The 19,001-nt window shown below is 45.6% G+C and overlaps 1 protein-coding gene across 6 annotated transcripts in view; it reads right to left on the bottom strand.

Annotated features, from left to right (window-relative positions):
* The window catches only part of slc26a5 (solute carrier family 26 member 5), a 117,920-nt gene that overhangs the window by 88,481 nt on the left and 10,438 nt on the right, over window positions 1-19,001 (bottom strand). The gene's annotated exons all lie outside the window — the stretch shown is intronic.

Here is a 19,001-nt window from a genome sequence, read left to right as displayed (position 1 = left end):
TCATCTTGGGTAATCTTTGCCTCTGGACCAAGACCTAGCTCTGTCAAGCCCATGTGGTGGTGGCTGGTGTGCAACAGCCACCACACGTTAAAAAAATCCAAGCACAGGCATCTTCCATCCTCCAAGATGTAGTTCGGGATCTGGAATATTAGGTCCTTCATTGAAACACCTGTGAACTCATCCCTTTTTAGCGTGGAAGTCATCCTCGCTTCGAGGGACCGCCTATGAGGATGATATAAAACAGAAAATGCTGGAAACACTCAGCAGGTTAGCCAGCATCTGTGGAGAGAGAAACAGAGTTAAAGCTTCTGGTCAATGATCTTTCATCAGAACTGGAAAGAGTTCAAGATTTAACAGTTTTTAAGCAAATACAGAGCCAGGAAAAAAAAATGAGTGTGTGTGTGGAGTTGGTGGGGAGGGGAAGAGAGAGAGGAAAGAACAAAGGGAAAGGTCTGTGGTAGGGTGCAGGGCAGGAGTGATCAAACAACAAAAAGGGATGATGGATAAGTGTTTTATTTCGCATTTCCAGCATCCACGGTATTGCACTTTTGTTTTATGCATTTACAGAATGCCTTTAACATAGAGAAATGCCCAAAGCCATTTCAGCGGCACAAGGGAAAAACAGACATTAAGCAAAAAAAAGCAGATAATAGGAGGGCTAAGATAACTCCTGGAATGCAAACATAACCTGGGCTTCTTTTCTCCACTATAAACCATGTTAAACGCTTCTCCACTGCCTCTTCTACCCTCACTTTCAACAAATGCGAGGAGCTCATGGAATTCTTTGTCACCAAGGTTCAGCAGCCTCTTCCCTTCTTTCCCCTAGCCCACCAAGCAAACATCCTCCAAGGTTCCCACTCCCGCCCTAGCCTCACATCTTTCTCCAGTTCCTCACCCATCTCCCCACTAGCCCTCTTCGCCCTCATCCTGTCCATGAGACCCACCTCCTACTCCTTCAACTCTCTTCCCACCAAACTGCTGACCACCAACTTCCCTTCCTGGCCCCCATGTTAGTCAATATTGTTAACGGTTCTCTCTCCTCAGGTACTGTTCACCTCCCTTTCAAATATGCCGTCATCAACACCCTCCCCCCCACCTCAAAAAATAACACCCATGACCTTGCAAACTACCATCCCATCTCCAACCTCCCTTTCCTCTCCAAAGTCCTTGAACGTGTTGTCACCTCCCAAATCCGTGCCCATCTTTGGAGGAATTCAATCAGGTTTCTACACCTGCTACAGTACTGAAATGGCCCTCAAAGTCACAAATGACATACCAAGTGACTTAAAAAAAAATTCATTCCTGGAATTGGACGTTGTCAGCAAGGCCAGCATTTATTGCCCATCCCCAATTGCCCTCAAGAATATGGTGGTGAGCGACTGCTTGAACCACTGCAGTTCACATGTCGAAGGTACTCCCACAGCTCTGTTAGAGAGGGAGTTTCAGGATTTTGGCCCAGTAACTATGAAGAGACAGTGATATATTTCCAAGTCAGAATGGTTTGCGACTTGGAGGGGAACTTGGAGGTTATAGAGTTCCCATGTGCCTACTGCCCTTGTCTTTCTAGATTGTTGAGGTCACGGGTTTGGGAAGCACTGTCGAAGGAGCCTTGGAGAGTTGTTGCAGTGCACATTGCAGACACTGTGTATGGTGGAGGGAGTAAATGTTTAAGGTGGTGGATCGGGTGGCAGTCAAATGGGCTGCTTTGTCCTGGATGGTGTGGAGCCTCTGGAGTGTTGTTGGAGCTGTACTCACCCAGACAAGTGGAGATTATTCCATCACATTCCTGACATGTGCCTTATAGATGGTAGAAAGGTTTTGGAGAGTTAGCAGATGAGATACTCTACTCAAGAGTACTCCGCCTTTGACCTGCTCTTGTTGCCACAGTATTTATGAGGCTGGTCCAGTTAAGTTTCTGGTCAATGGTCACCCCCTGGTTGTTGATGTTGGGTGATTCAGCAATGGTAATGCCACTGAATGTTAAGGACGGTGGTTAGACTCTTTTGTTGGAGACAATCATTGCCTGGCACTTATTAGCCCAAGCCTGAATGTCGTCCAGGTCTTGCTGCATGAGGGCATGAGCTGCTTCATTATCTGAGGAGTTGCGAATGGAACTGAACACACTGCAATCTTCAACGAACATTTCCAGTTCTGAACTTATAATGAAGGGAAGGTCATTCTGAAGCAGCTGAAGGTGGTTGGGCTTAGAACACTGCTCTGAGGAACTCCTGCAGCGATTTCCTGGGGCTGAGATGGCTGGCCTCCCAACAACCATCTTCCTTTGCGCTAGGTAAACTGCGACCATGGTAAACTATCCCTCCTCGTCCTTCTCCACTTATCTGCAGCCTTTGACATGGTTGACCACTCCATCCTCCTCCAACGCTTCTCCTCTGTCGTCCAGCTGGGTGGGTCTGCATTTGCCTGGTTCCATTCTTATCCATCCAGTCCAAGCCAGAGAATCACCTGAAATGGCTTCTCTTCCCGCACCATTATCTCTGGCGTGCCCCCAGGATCTATCCTTGGCGACCCCCTATTTCGCATCTACATGCTGGCCTTCAGAGTTATCATTGGAAAACACATCATCAGGTTCAACATGTACGCTAATGACACCCAGCGTTACCTCAACTCTATCTGTTTCAACCCCACCACTGTCTCTAATTTGTCACATTGCTTATCCGACATCCAGTACTGGGTGAGCAGAAATTTCCTCCAATTAAATACTGGGAAAATTGAAGCTATTGTCTCCAGTTCCTGCCACAAACTCCAACCCTAGTCACCGAATCCTTCCCTCTACTTGGCCACTTTGAGGCATAACCAGACGGGTCGCAACCTCGGTGTCTTATTCGACCCCGAGCTGAGCTTACGACCACATATCCGTGCCATGACCAAGACCGCCTACTTCCACTCCGTAACATCCTTTGACTGCCTCGCATCAGCTCATCTGTTGCTGAAACCCTCATCCAGGCCTTTGTTACCTCTGGACTCAACTATTCCAACACTGTCCTGGCTGGCTTCTCACCTTCCATAAACATGTGTTCATCCAAAATTTGACTGCCCGTATCCTAAGTCGCACCAAGTCCCGTTCACCATCCCCCACTGTGCTCGCTGACCTACATTGGCTCCCAGTCTGGCAAAGCCTCAGTTTTAAAGTTCTCATCCTGGTTTTCGAATCCTTCCGTGGTCTCACCCCTCCCTATCTCTATAACCTCCTCCAGCCCTATAACCCCGAGATCTCTTGCACTCCTACAATTCTGGTCTCGTACACATCTCCTATTTTAATCATTCCACCATTGGCGGTCATGCTTTCAGCTGCCTAGGTCCTAAACTCTAATTCCCTCCCTAAACGCCTCCGTTTCTCTCTCTCCCTTTAAGGTGGTCCTTAAACCTATCTCTTGACAAAGCTTTTAATCACCTGCCCTAATATCTCCTTATATGGCCCAAAGTCAAATTATGTTTGATAATGCTCCAAAGAAGTACCTTGGAACATTTTACTACACTGAAGTTGAGTTTTGAGTATTAGAGTAAAGATGTCTTACTGAAATTATATAGGGCCCTAGTGAGACCACACCTGGAGTATTGTGTACAGTTTTGGTCTCCTTACCAAAGGAAGGATATACTTGCCATAGAGGGCTTGCAACAAAGATTCACCAGACTGATTCCTGGGATGGGGGGGGGGGGGGGGGGGGAGATTGTCTTATGTGGAGAGATTGAGTAGACTAGGCATATATTCTCGAGTTTAGAAGAATGAGAGCTGATCTCACTGAAACATACAACATTCTTACAGGGCTTGATAGGGTAGATGTTTGCTCTGGCTGGGGAGTCTAGAACTAGGGGTCACAGTCTCAGAATAAGAAGTCAGCTATTTAGGACTGAGATGAGGAGAAACTTCTTCACTCAGAGGGTGGTGAATCTTTGGAATTCTCTACCCCAGAGGGCTGTGGAGGTTCAATCGTTGAGTATATTCAAGACAGAGATCGATTGATTTTTGGATATTAAGGGAATCAAGGGGCATGGGATAGTGCAGGGAAGTGGAGGTGAGGTAGAAGATCAGCCATGATCTTATTGAATGGCGGAGCAGGCTCGAAGGGCCAAATGGCCTTCCTACTCCTAATTCTTATGTTATGTTAAAGATGCTATGTAAATGCAAGCTGTTGTTGAACCTTGAGCAAAAAGGTATGTTTTAAGAAGTGTTTTAAAAAGGAGGAATAAAAAGTGGACAGGCAGAAAGACTTAGGGAGGGAAGTTCATAGTACGGATCGAGGTGGCTGAAGACTTGGCTGCCAACAGCGAGGTGGAGGGAAAGGCTTGTACAAGAGGCCAGAGTCAGAGGAATAGAGAGTCCCAAGTGGGGTGCGGGGGGTGGGGGATGGGGGGGGTGTTTACTGCTGGAGGAGAAAGGGAAGAGAAAGTCCATAGCAGGATTTAAAAATAAGGATGCAAAATTTAAATTTAAATTTGAAGTGTTGATGGGACCAGGCACTACCGAATAATTAAGACAAAAGGACGCTGAGGGGAGGCTTGGCCAGAGAAGGGTTAAGGAGGACCTTAAAGGAGAACCTTAAAGGAGAAAAGGGAGGTGGAGAGGCAAGGGATAAGGGAGAGAATTTCATAATGTGGGGCCTAGACGGTTGAAGCATAGACGGCAATGGAAAAAAAAAGACATTTAAATAGTGCCTTTCATAACCTCAGGACATCCCAAAGCACTTCACAACTAATTTGCACACAGCAAGGTTCCATAAACTGTAATGAGATAATAACCAGATAATGGCCCTTATTTTCCCCCCCAAGAAAGATTTCTGGCATCCACTCACTTTTATCTCACCAACCTCAGCGCCAAACCCCGCCCCCCAGTTTAGAAGAACTTAAACCTACTTTTAAGCGCTGCACTACCAGAGTCCATTTTGGGGGGGGGGGGGGGGGGGGGGGAAAGAGGGGGGGGGGTGGAGCTGACATTGTGCACCGAAAATAGACTACGCATGCGCTTTAAAAAACTCACTGCGCATGTGCTGTTAAAATATAAAAATTTCAGCACACATGGAGGACCATCGGCTAGGGATAGCAGCGGGTCAGGTTGGCTGCATTAAATTCTGAAGACAGGCTCTTGATGTGGTGCTTTGCCTGCAGTTTGGGAGAAGAGGCTACTCTTCATTTTGTTTTATTGTGCCTGGAAGGATCTTTGACTATTTGCCTGCTGTTTTCTCACTCATTGAAGAGGCTTAACCGTAAGTTTTATTTCAGCTAGCTTACTAATAACCTGCAGTTATTTGCTCCAAAAAGCATGGAGGACCTTCAGCCAGGGATAGCAGGCCAATGCCGATTTCTTAAAGCGAAGGTAGGGTTTTATCCAAACAGTCTTCAATGTCTGTGTGTGATTTTAAAAAAACAGTGGTGGGGAAAGTGGTCTTTATGGCCAGAAACAGCACGTAATCACCTTTTCAACGTAGACCAGCGGCAGAATATTTGGCGCCAAAAATTCTGATGCTGATAGTCGGCGCCAGTGCTCAAACATTGGGGAAACTTAGATCTTCCCATCCACATCAGAAAAATCGCTGGGCGCCGAAAAATCGGCACCCAATGCTGGGGAAAATAGGGGCCAATATGTTTTAGTGGTGATCAATCAAGGAACAAACAACGGCCAGGGCAATGATGGATTGAAGGGAAGGGGGTGTCAGAGGAACACTAGTGTTTATGATGTGGGGAAAGCATTGCAGGAGAGAAAGGGAGTGCAAGGGCATCACAAGAATTAATCACAGAATTTGAAAATGGAGGCATTGGGAGACCAGGAGAAAATGTAAGGAAAGGGTGCTAGTTTAATGGGACTTGGTGCAGCATAGGGTACAAGCTGCACAGTTCTGGATGAGCTGAAGTTTATGGAGGGTGAAGGATGAAAGGCCGGCCAGGAAAACATTGATAGTCGAGACTGGAGGTGACAAAGCTGAGGGTTTCAGGGGTAAATTGTCTGAGCAAGGGCAGGTGGGCAATGTTAGGCATGTAGGTTCACCAGACTGATTTCTGGGATGGGGGGGATTGTCCTATGAGGAGAGATTGAGTAGACTAGGCCTATATTCTCTACAGTTTAGAAGAATGAGAGGCGATCTCACGGAAACATACAAAATTCTTACAGGACTTGACAGGGTAGATGTAGGGAGGATATTTGCTCTGGAGCGTCTAGAAACTAGGGGTCACAGTCTCAGAATAAGAGGTCGGCCATTTAGGATTGAGATGAGGAGAAACTTTTTCACTCAGAGGGTGGTCTTTGCAATGGAGATTTGGGATTGGAAGCTCAGCTCAGGTTTGAATAGGACACCGATACTACAAACAGTCTGATTCAACCCAAGACAGTGGCTGGGAGGGGGATGAATTGTTGGTAATGGTTTGTGTGTGTGTGTGGTGGATGGGAAGACAACGGGTTCAGTCTCCGTTTAACTGAAGGAAATTGCAGCTTCTCCAAGATTGAATAACAGACCAGCACAGATACAGTGGCAAATTCAAGATGGAGTGTTGAGTCGGAGTGTCGTCAGCACTGGAGGTTGACCCCATGTCTGTGAATTATGTTACCAAAGGGCAGCATGGAGATGATGAGAAGGGTGCCAAGGGGCATTTAAGAGGGGGATTTCAGAGCAGGGCTGGGAAGAGACATTGTTGGAGAAGGCTCTGGCTATCTCGGATAGGTGAGAATGTAACCAAACAAGGGCCATCCAAAAGCGCTTTACTGCTAATGAAGTACTTTTTTTGTGTAGTTACTGTTATAACACAGCAAGATCCCAGAAATAGTAATGAAATAAATGACCAGGTTATCTGTTTTAGGTGTTAGTTGAGGGATAAGCCAGGATGCTGGGAGAACGCCACTGCCTTTCTTCAAATAGTGGCATGTGATCTGTTACGTCCACCCCATAGACACTATAGGACCCAAATTTCGTTTTTTTGGAGCAACTTGATTTTTCTGGAGTATCGTTTTAGTTGCAATTCTGGCCATTTAATTTGCACCAGTGTCAGTGAGTTAGGTTTTTTTTAAGTTTCATTTTTTTTTCAAAAGGGGGCGTTACCAACCACTTACGCCTGTTTTGGCCATTTAAGCAAGTTTAGCCAGCTAAAAGTTACTCCAAACTAACTTAGGCCAGCGAAAGTGAGCATTCTTGTACGTTCAGAAAAACCCTGTGGTGACTTAAGAAATCAGTGCAGGCAGCCAGAGATTGGGGGGGGGGGGGGGGGCGGGGGAAGGGGACCTTGCAAATCGCTAAATACCTTCACAACATTAATGAAGCATAAATACATTTAAAGCACCAAGCACTAAACAAAGCAGTATATTTGCACCAAGCACAAAAAGTAATAAGCAATGAATTAATAAAAAAAAATAGAAGGAACCCTGCACCTAAAGCACCAAGATCAAAATAATAAGCAATCAAATCAATCAGTAAATAATAAAAAATAGAAGTCCTACCTTAGGGAACGCAGTGGACCGCCGATGAGAGAGTTCATACGGCCAGGACTAGGGACAGTGTGATTCGGGGCCCGCCCACACAGCCTGCAGCGTGCACTCTTAGATTCGGCCTGCCAAGAGCTACTGCGCTTATGCGCAGACTCTAGCACGCATGTGCAGAGGTCCTGGCACTGTTTTCAGCGCCGGGACCTGGCTCTGCCCTCAATCCACTGGGCCACGCTACGCCACCACCGAGGAGAGGCTGGGGAGCGGCCAGAATCGAGAAGATTTTCGGCGCGCTTGGAGGCAGACAAAAGCGGCGCACCTCAGATGAGGGCGCCAGAAAAAGGGGTTGGGGAAATTTGAGCCCTATATAAATAATTCCATAGCTGGTGAACATTAAAGAAATTTGACAGTGATTATGCTGCTGTGAAAGCCGATCTGGATGGACTTAAGAAAAAATGTTTTTTTGTAATTCCTTCTTCGATTTTTAAATGCAAGTTGTGCTTTGTCTTGCTAATGTAACATTTTCCTACAAATATGCGGTGATGGCTTTTTATATATGGCCTGGCTAAAAAAAAAGTCTGCCTTTTCGTGGGATGTGAGAAACATTCTTTATTACAGTCCTATTCAAGTCTCCTCCCTCACCACTTCTTCCGGTACACTGCATCGGTGCCGCTTCATACTCTCACCCAGAATTGGAAAATGTCATCAACTTGGTTTTAAATTTCCACCCCTTCCTCGCCTTTATGTGGTCCGCCTCCGATTCTTCCCTTTCTCGATTTCTCAGGATAGGTTGACAACCAACATCTACTACAAGCCCACCGACTCCCACAGCTACCTTTCATAAGAATATAAGAAATAGGAACAGGAGTGGGCCATATGGCCCCTCGAACCTGCTCCGCCATTCAATAAGATCATGGCTGATCTGATCATGGACTTAGCTCCACTTCCCTTCCCGTTCCCCATAACCCCTTATCGTTTAAGAAACTGTCTATTTCGGTCTTCTATTCCTCCCACCCCACTTCCTGTAAAGACTATTCCGTTCTCCCAGTTTCTCAGTCTGTTCTGACTATGCCACCTTTCATATCATAAATCTTTGTCCTCAATCAAAGATTCCCCTCCACCGTGGTTGGCAGGGCTCCCGACCATGTCTATCCTACTTTCCACATTTCTGTGGTCACCCCTTCTTCTCCTCCCTCTCAGAAGCACGATATAGTTCCCCTCGTCTTCACCTTCCATCCCACAAGCCTCCACATTCAACGGATCATTCTCCGCCATCTCCAGCACGATGCCACCACCAAACACATGTTCCCATCCACTTTCAGCATTCCAAAAGGACTGTTCCCTCTGCAACATCCTGGTCCAGTCTTCCATCTCCTCCAACACTCGCTCCCCTTCCCACAGCACCTTCGCATGCAAGCGCAGGAGATGCAACACCTACCCTTTCACCACCTCCCATCACACCTTCCATGGCCCCCAAACACTCCTTCCTGGTGAAACAACAATTTACTTGTACTTCTTTCAATTTAGTGTACAGGTGATTCACAGTTCACGATGCGGTCTCCCCTACATTGGAGACCAAATGCAGATTGGGTGATCGTGATCACTTTGCTAAACATCTCTATTCAGTAAGTAAGTGTGACTGAGCTCCCGGTTGCTTACCATTTTAATTCTCTGCTCATACTACTCTGACCGTGGCCTCCTACATGGTTCTAATGAAGCTCGAAGAACAGCACCTCATCTTTCGAGTAGGCACTTTGCAGCATTCCAGACTTAACATCGAGCTCAACAATTTCAGATCATAACCACTGCTCCTTTTTTTGGAAAGCAGGTGCTTTCTGCTGTTGCCATTTAGTTCCTCTAGACCCCTCTTTTGTTTCTTTACTTGTCTTATTGCTACTCCCTTTTACACTAGCATCCCTTTTGTCATTGAATCACGAATACAAAAGCAAAATACTGCAGATGCTGGAAATGCAAACTAAAAACAGAAAATGCTGGAAATGATGGCCTCGGGGTAAGGCAGCGAGCAGCAGCCTCCTTACAGCAGCGCAGCGCTTTGGGAGCATGTCCACAGATGGGCTCGGAGATCGACATCGAGTCGGGGGAAGTTCAGGGGAGTCGGGCTGTGTGTAAGAGGCAGAGTGGAGCAAGAAGTTCGGAGAGGCGTCGGAGAGGCCTATAAAAGGCCCGGGAGTTCGAGGAGCTGCGGGAGTTTGGAGAGGCATCGGAGAGGCCTATAAAGGGCCCGGGAGTTCGAGGAGCTGCGGGAGTTCGGAGAGGCCTATAAAGGGCCCGGGAGTTCGGGGAGCTGCGGGAGTTCGGAGAGGCGTCGGAGAGGCCTATAAAAGGCCCGGGAGTTCGAGAAGCTGCGGGAGTTCGGAGACACGTCGGAGAGGTTAGCTGCTGCAGGGGCAGAAGGCAAACAAAGAAGTAGAAACAAATCGAAGGGTGATGTCACAGCCAAGCGGGTAAGTGATTGGCTGGTGGATTGGTGAGTATTTCATCTTTTTTTCTTCTTTTTATTTCCTTATCAGTAGGTAACCTTTGACATTGTTGCCAAATTAAGTTAATCTAAGGGTTAAGTCATGGCAGGAGAGCCCAGACATGTGTCATGCTCCTCCTGTGCTATGTGGGAAGCCAGGGACACTTCCAGTGTCCCCGACAACTACATGTGCAGGAAGTGTACCCTGCTGCAGCACCTCACAGACCGCATTGTGGCACTGGAGCTGCGCATGGATTCACTCTGGAGCATCCGCGATGCTGAGGATGTCGTGACTAGCACGTTTAGTGAGTTGGTCTCACCGCAAGCAAAGGTTACTCAGGCAAATAAGGAATGGGTGACCATCAGGCACAGCAGTGGAAGGAAGGTAGTGCAGCGATCCCCTCCAAAACATACACACCATTTTGGGTACTGTTGAGGGGGGGGGGGGGGAAATGACTCATCAGAGGAAGGCAGCAGCAGCCAAGTTCATGGCACCATGAGTGGCTCTGCTGCACAGGAGGGCAGGAAGAAGAGTGGGAGAGCTATCGTGGTAAGGGATTCTATTGTAAGGGGAAATAGATCGGCGTTTCTGCGGCCGCAATCGAGACTCCAGGATGGTATGTTGCCTCCCTGGCGCAATGGTCAAGGATGTCTCGGAGCAGCTGCAGGACATTTTGGAGGGGAGGGTGAATAGCCAGTTGGCGTGATGCATATAGGAACCAACGATATAGGTAAAAAATGGGATGAGGTCCTACAAGCTGAATTTAGGGAGCTAGGAGTTAAATTAAAAAGCAGGACCTCAAAAGGTAGTAATCACAGGATTGCTACCAGTGCCACATGCTAGTCAGAGTAGGAATTGCAGGATAGCTAAGATGAATATGTGGCTTGAGGAGTGCTGCAGAAGGGAGGGATTCAAATTCCTGGGACATTGGAACCGGTTCTGGGGGAGGTGGGACCAGTACAAACCGGACGGTCTGCACCTGGGCAGGACCGGAACCAATGTCTTAGGGGGAGTGTTTGCTAATGCTGTTGGGGAGGAGTTAAACTAATATGGCAGGGGGATGGGAACCTATGCAGGGAGACAGAGGGAAGTAAAATGGGGGCAGAAGCAAAAGATAGAAAGAAGAAAAGTAAAAGTGGAGGGCAGAGAAACCCAAGACAAAAATCCAAAAGGGACCACATTACAGCAAAAGTCTAAAGGGACAAAGTGTGTTAAAAAGACAAGCCTGAAGGCTTTGTGCCTCAATGCAAGTATTATTCGTAATAAAGTGGATGAATTAACTGCGCAGGCAGCTATTAACGAATATGACATAATTGTGATTATGGAGACATGGCTCCAGGGTGACCAAGGCTGGGAACTCAACATCCAGGAGTATTCAACATTCAGGAAGGATAGACAGAAAGGAAAAGGAGGTGGGGTAGCGTTGGTTAAAGAAGAAATTAACGCAATAGTAAGGAAGGACATTAGCTTGGATGATGTGGAATCTGTATGGGTAGCGCTGCTGAATACCAAAGGGCAGAAAACACTAGTGGGAGTTGTGTACAGACGACCAAACAGTAGTAGTGAGGTTGGGGATGGCATCAAACAGGAAATTAGGGATGCGTGCAATAAAGGTACAGCAGTTATCATGGGCGACTTTAATCTACATATAGATTGGGTTAACCAAACTAGTGGCAGTACGGTGGAGGAGGATTTCCTGGAGTGGTTTTCTAGACCAAATGTCGATGAATCAACTAGAGAGCTGGCCATCCTAGACTGGGTGATGTGCAACGAGAAAGGACTAATTAGCAATCTTGTTGTGCGAGGCCCCTTGGGGAAGAGTGACCATAATATGGTAGAATTCTTTATTAAGATGGAGAGTGACATAATTAATTCAGAGACTAGGGTCCTGAACTTAAGGAAAGGTGACTTCGATGGTATGAGATGTGAATTGGCTAGAATAGACTGGCGAGTGATACTTAAAGGGTTGACGGTGGATAGGCAATGGCAAACATTTAAAGATCACATGGGTGAACTTCAACAATTGTACATCCCTGCCTGGAATAAAAATAAAACAGGGAAGGTGGCTCAACTGTGGCTAACAAGGGAAATTAGGGAGAGAGTGTTAAATCCAAGGAAGAGGCATATAAATTGGCCAGAAAAAGTAGCAAACCTCAGGACTGGGAGAAATTTAGAATTCAGCAGGAGGACGACAAAGGGTTTAATTAGGAGGGGGAAAAGAGAGTATGAGAGGAAGCTTGCTGGGAACATAAAAACTGACTGCAAAAGCTTTTATAAATATGTGAAGAGAAAAAAATTAGTGAAGACAAACGTAGGTCCCTTGCAGTCAGAATCAGGTGAATTATAAATGGGGAACAAAGAAATGGCAGACCAATTGAACAAATACTTTCGTTCTGTCTTCACGAAGGAAGACACAAATAGCGTTCCGGAAATACTAGGGGACCGAAGGTCTAGCAAGAAGGAGGAACTGAAGGAAATCCTTATTCGTCAGGAAATTGTGTTAGGGAAATTGATGGGATTGAAGGCCGATAAATCCCCAGGGCCTGATAGTCTGCATCCCAGAGTACTCAAGGAAGTGGCCCTAGAAATAGTGGTGATCATTTTCCAACAGTCTATCGACTCTGGATCAGTTCCTATGGACTGGAGGGTAGCTAATATAACACCACTGATTAAAAAAGGAGGGAGAGAGAAAACAGGTAATTATAGACCGGTTAGCCTGACATCAGTAGTGGGGAAAATGTTGGAATCAATTATTAAAGATGAAATAGCAGCGCATTTGGAAAGCAGTGACAAGATCGGTCCAAGTCAGCATGGATTTATGAAAGGGAAATCATGCTTGACAAATCTTCCAGAATTTTTTGAGGATGTAACTAGTAGAGTGGACAAGGGAGAACCAGTGGATGTGGTGTATTTGGACTTTCAAAAGGCTTTTGACAAGGTCCCACACAAGAGATTGGTGTGCAAAATTAAAGCACATGGTATTGGGGATAATGCATTGACGTGGACAGAGAACTGGTTGGCAGACAGGAAGCAGAGAGTCGGGACAAACAGGTCCTTTTCAGAATGACAGGCAATGACTAGTGGGGTGCCACAGGGCTCAGTGCTGGGACCCCAGCTATTTACAATATACATCAATGATTTAGATGAAGGAATTGAGTGTACTATCTTCCAAGTCTGCAGATGACACTAAATTGGGTGGCGGTGTGAGCTGTGAGGAGGATGCTAAGAGGCTGCAGGGTGACTTGGGCAGGTTAGGTGAGTGGGCAAATGCATGGCAGATGCAGTATAATGTGGATAAATGTGAGGTTATCCACTTTGGTGGCAAAAACATGAAGGCAGAATATTATCTGAATGGTGGCAGATTAGGAAAAGGGGAGGCGCAACGAGACCTGGGTGTCATGGTACATCAGTCATTGAAGGGTGGCCTGCAGATGCTGCGGGCGGTGAAGAAGACAACTGGCATGTTGGCCTTCATAGCTAGGGGATTTAAGTATAGGAGCAGGGAGGTCTTGCTGCAGCTGTACAGGGCCTTGGTGAGGCATCACATGGAATATTGTGCTCAGTTTTGGTCTCCTAATCTGAGGAAGGATGTTCTTGCTATTGAGGGAGTGCAGCGAAGGTTCACCAGACTGATGCCCAGGATTACAGGACTGATACATGAGGAGAGACTGGATCGACTGGGCCTGTATTCACTGGAGAGGGGATTTCATAGAAACATATAAAATTCTGACGGGACTGGACAGGTTAGATGCAGGAAGAATGTTCCCGATGTTGGGGGAGTCCAGAACCAGGGGTCACAGTCTAAGGATAAGGGGTAAGCCATTTAGGACCGAGGTGAGAGTTGTTAACTTGTGGAATTCTCTTCCGCAGAGAGTTGTTGATGCCAGTTCGTTCAATATATTCAAGAGGGAGTTGGATATGGCCCTTACGGCTAAAGGCATCAAGGGGTATGGAGAGAAAGCAGAAAAGGAGTACTGAGGTGAATAAGAACATAAGAATTAAGAACAGGAGTAGGCCATCTAGCCCCTCGAGCCTGCTCCGCCATTCAAAAAGATCATGGCTGATCTGGCCGTGGACTCAGCTCCACTTACTCGCCCGCTCCCCATAACCCTTAATTCCCTTATAGGTTAAAAATCTATCTATCTGTGATTTGAATACATTCAATGAGCTAGCCTCAAATGCTTCCTTGGACAGAGAATTCCACAGATTCACAACCTTCTGGCAGAAGAAATTCCTTCTCAATTTTAAGTTTTAAATTGACTCCCCAGTATTTTGAGGCTGTGCCCCCTAGTTCTAGTCTCCCCGACCAATGGAAACAACCTCTCTGCCTCTACCTTGTCTATCCCTTTCATTATTTTAAATGTTTCTATAAGATCACCCCTCATCCTTCCGTGTAAAGACCCAGTCTATTCAATCTATCATCATAAGGTAGCCCCCTCATCTCCGGAATCAGCCGAGTGAATTGTCTCTGTACCCCCTCCAAGGCTAGTATATCCTTCCTTAAGTAAGGTGACCAAAACTGCGCGCAGTACTCCAGTTGCGGCCTCACCATACCCTGCACAGTTGCAGCAGGACCTCCCTGCTTTTGCACTCCATCCCTCTCGCAATGAAGGCCAACATTCCATTCGCCTTCCTGATTACGTGCTGCACCTGCAAACTAACTTGTAGGTCCGAAGGCCTCCTCGTAGGACTGCTCCTGGGCACGGCCAAGGGTGCCATCAGCCGGTCCAGGCAGCGGGCGGTCGAGGGGGTCGTTCAACCTGACTGCCTGCCTCTCTTCCGCTCTTGCATCCGGTCCAGGGTGTCCTTGGAGATGGAGCACGCGGTGTCCACCGGTACGCTCGCGGCCTTCCGCGAGAGGTGGGCACCGGAGGGACTGGAGTGCATCATCAAGCCCGGCAACCAAATTTTAATTTGATTTTACGTTTTAAAGTTTAATTTGTTTTAATTGCCGGTGTTTTTAGTGTCCCCTTCCCTTTTATAGGGGGCACTGTGGAAAAATTGTGATTTTAGTGCCCAAAAAAACCCAAAAAAACCAAAAAAAAAACCAAAAAAAAAAACAAACAAAAAAAAAAGGAAAAAAAGGGCCTTGTAAATGTCTGGTGTGTCACACAGGTCGGGTGGCACGGTTTAATGTTTTATGTTTTGCAGATAAACTCCAAAAAGAGTTTCATGCACAAGGACCCCCAGGTCCCTCTGCACCACAGCATGTTGTAATTTCTCCCCATTCAAATAATATTCCCTTTTACTGTTTTTTTTTTCCCCCAAGGTGGATGACCTCACATTTTCCAACATTGTATTCCATCTGCCAAACCTTAGCCCATTCGCTTAACCTATCTAAATCTCTTTGCAGCCTCTCTGTGTCCTCTACACAACCCGCTTTCCCATTAATCTTTGTGTCATCTGCAAATTTTGTTACACTACACTCTGTCCCCTCTTCCAGGTCATCTATGTATATTGTAAACAGTTGTGGTCCCAGCACCGATCCCTGTGGCACACCACTAACCACCGATTTCCAACCCGAAAAAGGACCCATTTATCCCGACTCTCTACTTTCTGTTAGCCAGCCAATTCTCTATCCATGCTAATAGATTTCCTCTGACTCCGCGTATCTTTATCTTCTGCAGTAACCTTTTGTGTGGCACCTTATCGAATGCCTTTTGGAAATCTAAATACACCACATCCATCGGCATACCTCTATCCACCATGTTAGTTATATCCTCAAAGAATTCCAGTAAATTAGTTAAACATGATTTCCCCTTCATGAATCCATGTTGCGTCTGCTTGATTGCACTGTTCCTATCTAGATGTCCCGCTATTTCTTCCTTAATGATAGCTTCAAGCATTTTCCCCACTACAGATGTTAAACTAACCGGCCGATAGTTACCTGCCTTTTGTCTGCCCCCTTTTTTAAACAGAGGCGTTACATTAGCTGCTTTCCAATCCGCTGGTACCTCCCTAGAGTCCAGAGAATTTTGGTAGATTATAACGAATGCATCTGCTATAACTTCCGCCATCTCTTTTAATACCCTGGGATGCATTTCATCAGGACCAGGGGTCTTGTCTACCTTGAGTCCCATTAGCCTGTTCAGCACTATCTCCCTAGTGATAGTGATTGTCTCAAGGTCCTCCCTTCCCACATTCCCGTGACCAACAATTTTTGGCATGGTTTTTGTGTCTTCCACTGTGAAGACCGAAGCAAAATAATTGTTTAAGGTCTCAGCCATTTCCACATTTCCCATTATTAAATCCCCCTTCTCATCTTCTAAGGGACCAAATGATCAGCCATGAGCTTATTGAATGGTGGTGCAGGCTCGAAAGGCCAAATGGCCTACTCCTGCACCTATGTTTCTAAATACTCAGCAGGTCAGGCGGCATTTGAGGGTAGCAGAGTTAACATCATGTTCGTGTCATTTAATCACAGATCATCATCATCCTCCTCCTCCTCCTCCCCCTCCCTCATCATTTGCTTAAAACCGGTTATATCTAATGTTTTCTAGTTCTGACAAAAGGTCACTGACCCAAAATATTAATCGTTTCTCTCCATAGATAATGCCTGACTTGCTGAGTATTTCCATTTTCTGTTCATATTTCAAGATTTCCAGCATCCACAGTATTCTTTCTTTGTACCTGTACTATATAAATGCAAGTATTTCTCTCCCAGTATTACATAGGGCTTGAAATGCAGGCCGCAAAAGCACTAACAGTGCTATCATCTGTCAGAAACCACCAACATAAACTAAAAGTGTGCTCACAACACCTTATAAAAACAGCTCTTCACTGACAACAATTATAAAAATCTTACACAAGAAACTTCCCACTGGTGGAATAGAGGACTGAAAGCAAACTTTTGGTTGTTAGGATCCAGTATTTGGAGCCTGATCATCAGACTAGCTGGGATCTCGCAGTCACTGATCCATTGCCAAGTGCACTAGTTATAATCCAGCAACTGTTAATATCAAATTGAGTTAGTATGAACTTAACTGAAGCATTACTAAACATTTTTCCCCATTAGCAATGAAGTACAATATTCTGTCAACAAAAATTTAGCACGAACATTACTTCAGCAAACCCAAGACAAAAAAAAAGGATGTTCTCTTTTATAAAAACACTTCTCCAATTAGTTCCCGTCTGTTATTCTTCAAATTGAACCCAGATACCGAAACAATTAAGACACCTGCAAAGTTCAGGTTATAGCAGAATCGTAGAGCAGTCAGATGGAATGGCTAATGCTTTACATCCCTTTGACTTAGGGCTGAGCTGCATATGTGAGGAAGCTTTCATTTAAGATTAGATGAAAGTCACCACTTTAGTCAACTTGGCAGAAAGGTTTTCAACAAATACAAAGGAGACAATACTACCTGTAAAATATGCACACTGCATAAAGTCTGAAATGTGGATACACTTGGGTTAAGATCACATTTAGGTGTTAGCTGTGGCTCAGTTGATAGCATTCGTGCCTCTGAGTCAGAAGGTTGTGGGTTCAAGTCCCATTCCAGAGACTTGAGCCCAAAGTCAAGGCTGACACTCCAGTGTAATACTGAGGGAGTGCTGCACTGTTGGAGGTGCTGTCTTTCGGATGAGACGTTAAACCAAGGAGCCATCGGCGGGTGGACGTAAAAGATCCCATGGCACTATCTCGAAGAGCAGGGGAGTTATCCCCGGTGTCTTGGCCAATATTTATCCCTCAATCAACATCACTAAAGCAGATCATCTGGTCATTATTACATTGCTGAGTGCAAATTGGCTGCCATGTTTCCTACATAACCTCAGTGACTACACTTCAAAAGTACTTGATTGGCTATAAGTGCTTTGGGTGATAATCATGGGTGATTTTAACCTCCATATTGATTGGACAAATCAAATTAGCCAGGGTAGCCTTGAGGAAGAATTCATAAGAGTGCAGAAGGGACGGGTTCCTTGAGCAATGTAATGGAACCAACCACGGGGCAGGTTATCTTAGATCTGGTCCTATGCAATGAGACAGGATTAATAAACAATCTTCTAGTAAAGGATCCCCTTGGAATGAATGATCATAGCATGATTGAATTTCAAATTCAGATGGAGGGTGAGAAAGTTGAATCTCAAACCAGCGTACTAAGCTTAAATAAAGGAGACTATAAAAGGTATGAGGGCAGAGTTAGCTAAAGTGGACTGGGAAAATAGATGAAAGTGTAGGACGGTTGATGAACAGTGTCGTACATTTAAGGAGATGTTTCATAACTCTCAAAAAAATATATTCCAGTGAGGAGGAAAGGGTGTAAAAGAAAAGATAGCCATCCATGGCTAACTAAAAGAAATAAAGGATGGTATCCAATTAATAAACAAGGGCATACAAAGTGGCCAAAACTACTGGGAGGACAGAAGACCGGGAAGCTTTTAAAAGCCAGCAAAGAATGACCAAAAAAATGATTAAGAAAGGTAAGATAGGCTATGAAAGTAAACTAGCACAAAATATAAAAACAGATAACAAGAGTTTCTACAGGTATATAAAAAAGGAAAAGACTGGCTAAGGTAAATGTTGGTCCCTTAGAGGACGAGACCGGGGAATTAGTGACGGGGAACATGGAGATGGCAGAAACTCTGAACAAATATTTAGTTTCAGTCTTTACGGAAGAGGACACTAAAAATATCCCAATAGTGGATAGTGGGGGGGGGGAGGAACTTACCAGAATCACTAAGGAGGTGGTACTCAGTAAGATAATGGGATTAAAGGCAGATAATTCCCCTGGACTTGATGGCTTGCATCCTAGGGTCTTAAGAGAAGTAGCGGCAAGGATAGTGGATGCATTGGTTGTAATTTACCAAAATTCCCTGGATTCTGGGGAGATCCCAGCAGATTGGAAAACTGCAAATGTAACGCACCTATTTAAAAAAGGAGGCAGACAAAAAGCAGGAAATATAGACCAGTTAGCCTAACATCTGTGGTTGGAAAATGTTGGAGTCCATTATTAAAGAAACAGTAGCAGGACATTTGGAAAAGCATAATTCAGTCAGACAGAGTCAGCATGGATTTATGAAGGGGAAGTCATGTTTGACAAATTTGTTGGAATTCTTTGAGGATGTAACAAACTGGGTGGATAAAGGGGAACCAG

The sequence above is a fragment of the Pristiophorus japonicus genome, chromosome 13 (assembly GCF_044704955.1).
Source record: "Pristiophorus japonicus isolate sPriJap1 chromosome 13, sPriJap1.hap1, whole genome shotgun sequence".
Classification (NCBI taxonomy): domain Eukaryota; kingdom Metazoa; phylum Chordata; class Chondrichthyes; family Pristiophoridae; genus Pristiophorus; species Pristiophorus japonicus.
This window is presented reverse-complemented; position numbering and strand designations above follow the sequence as displayed.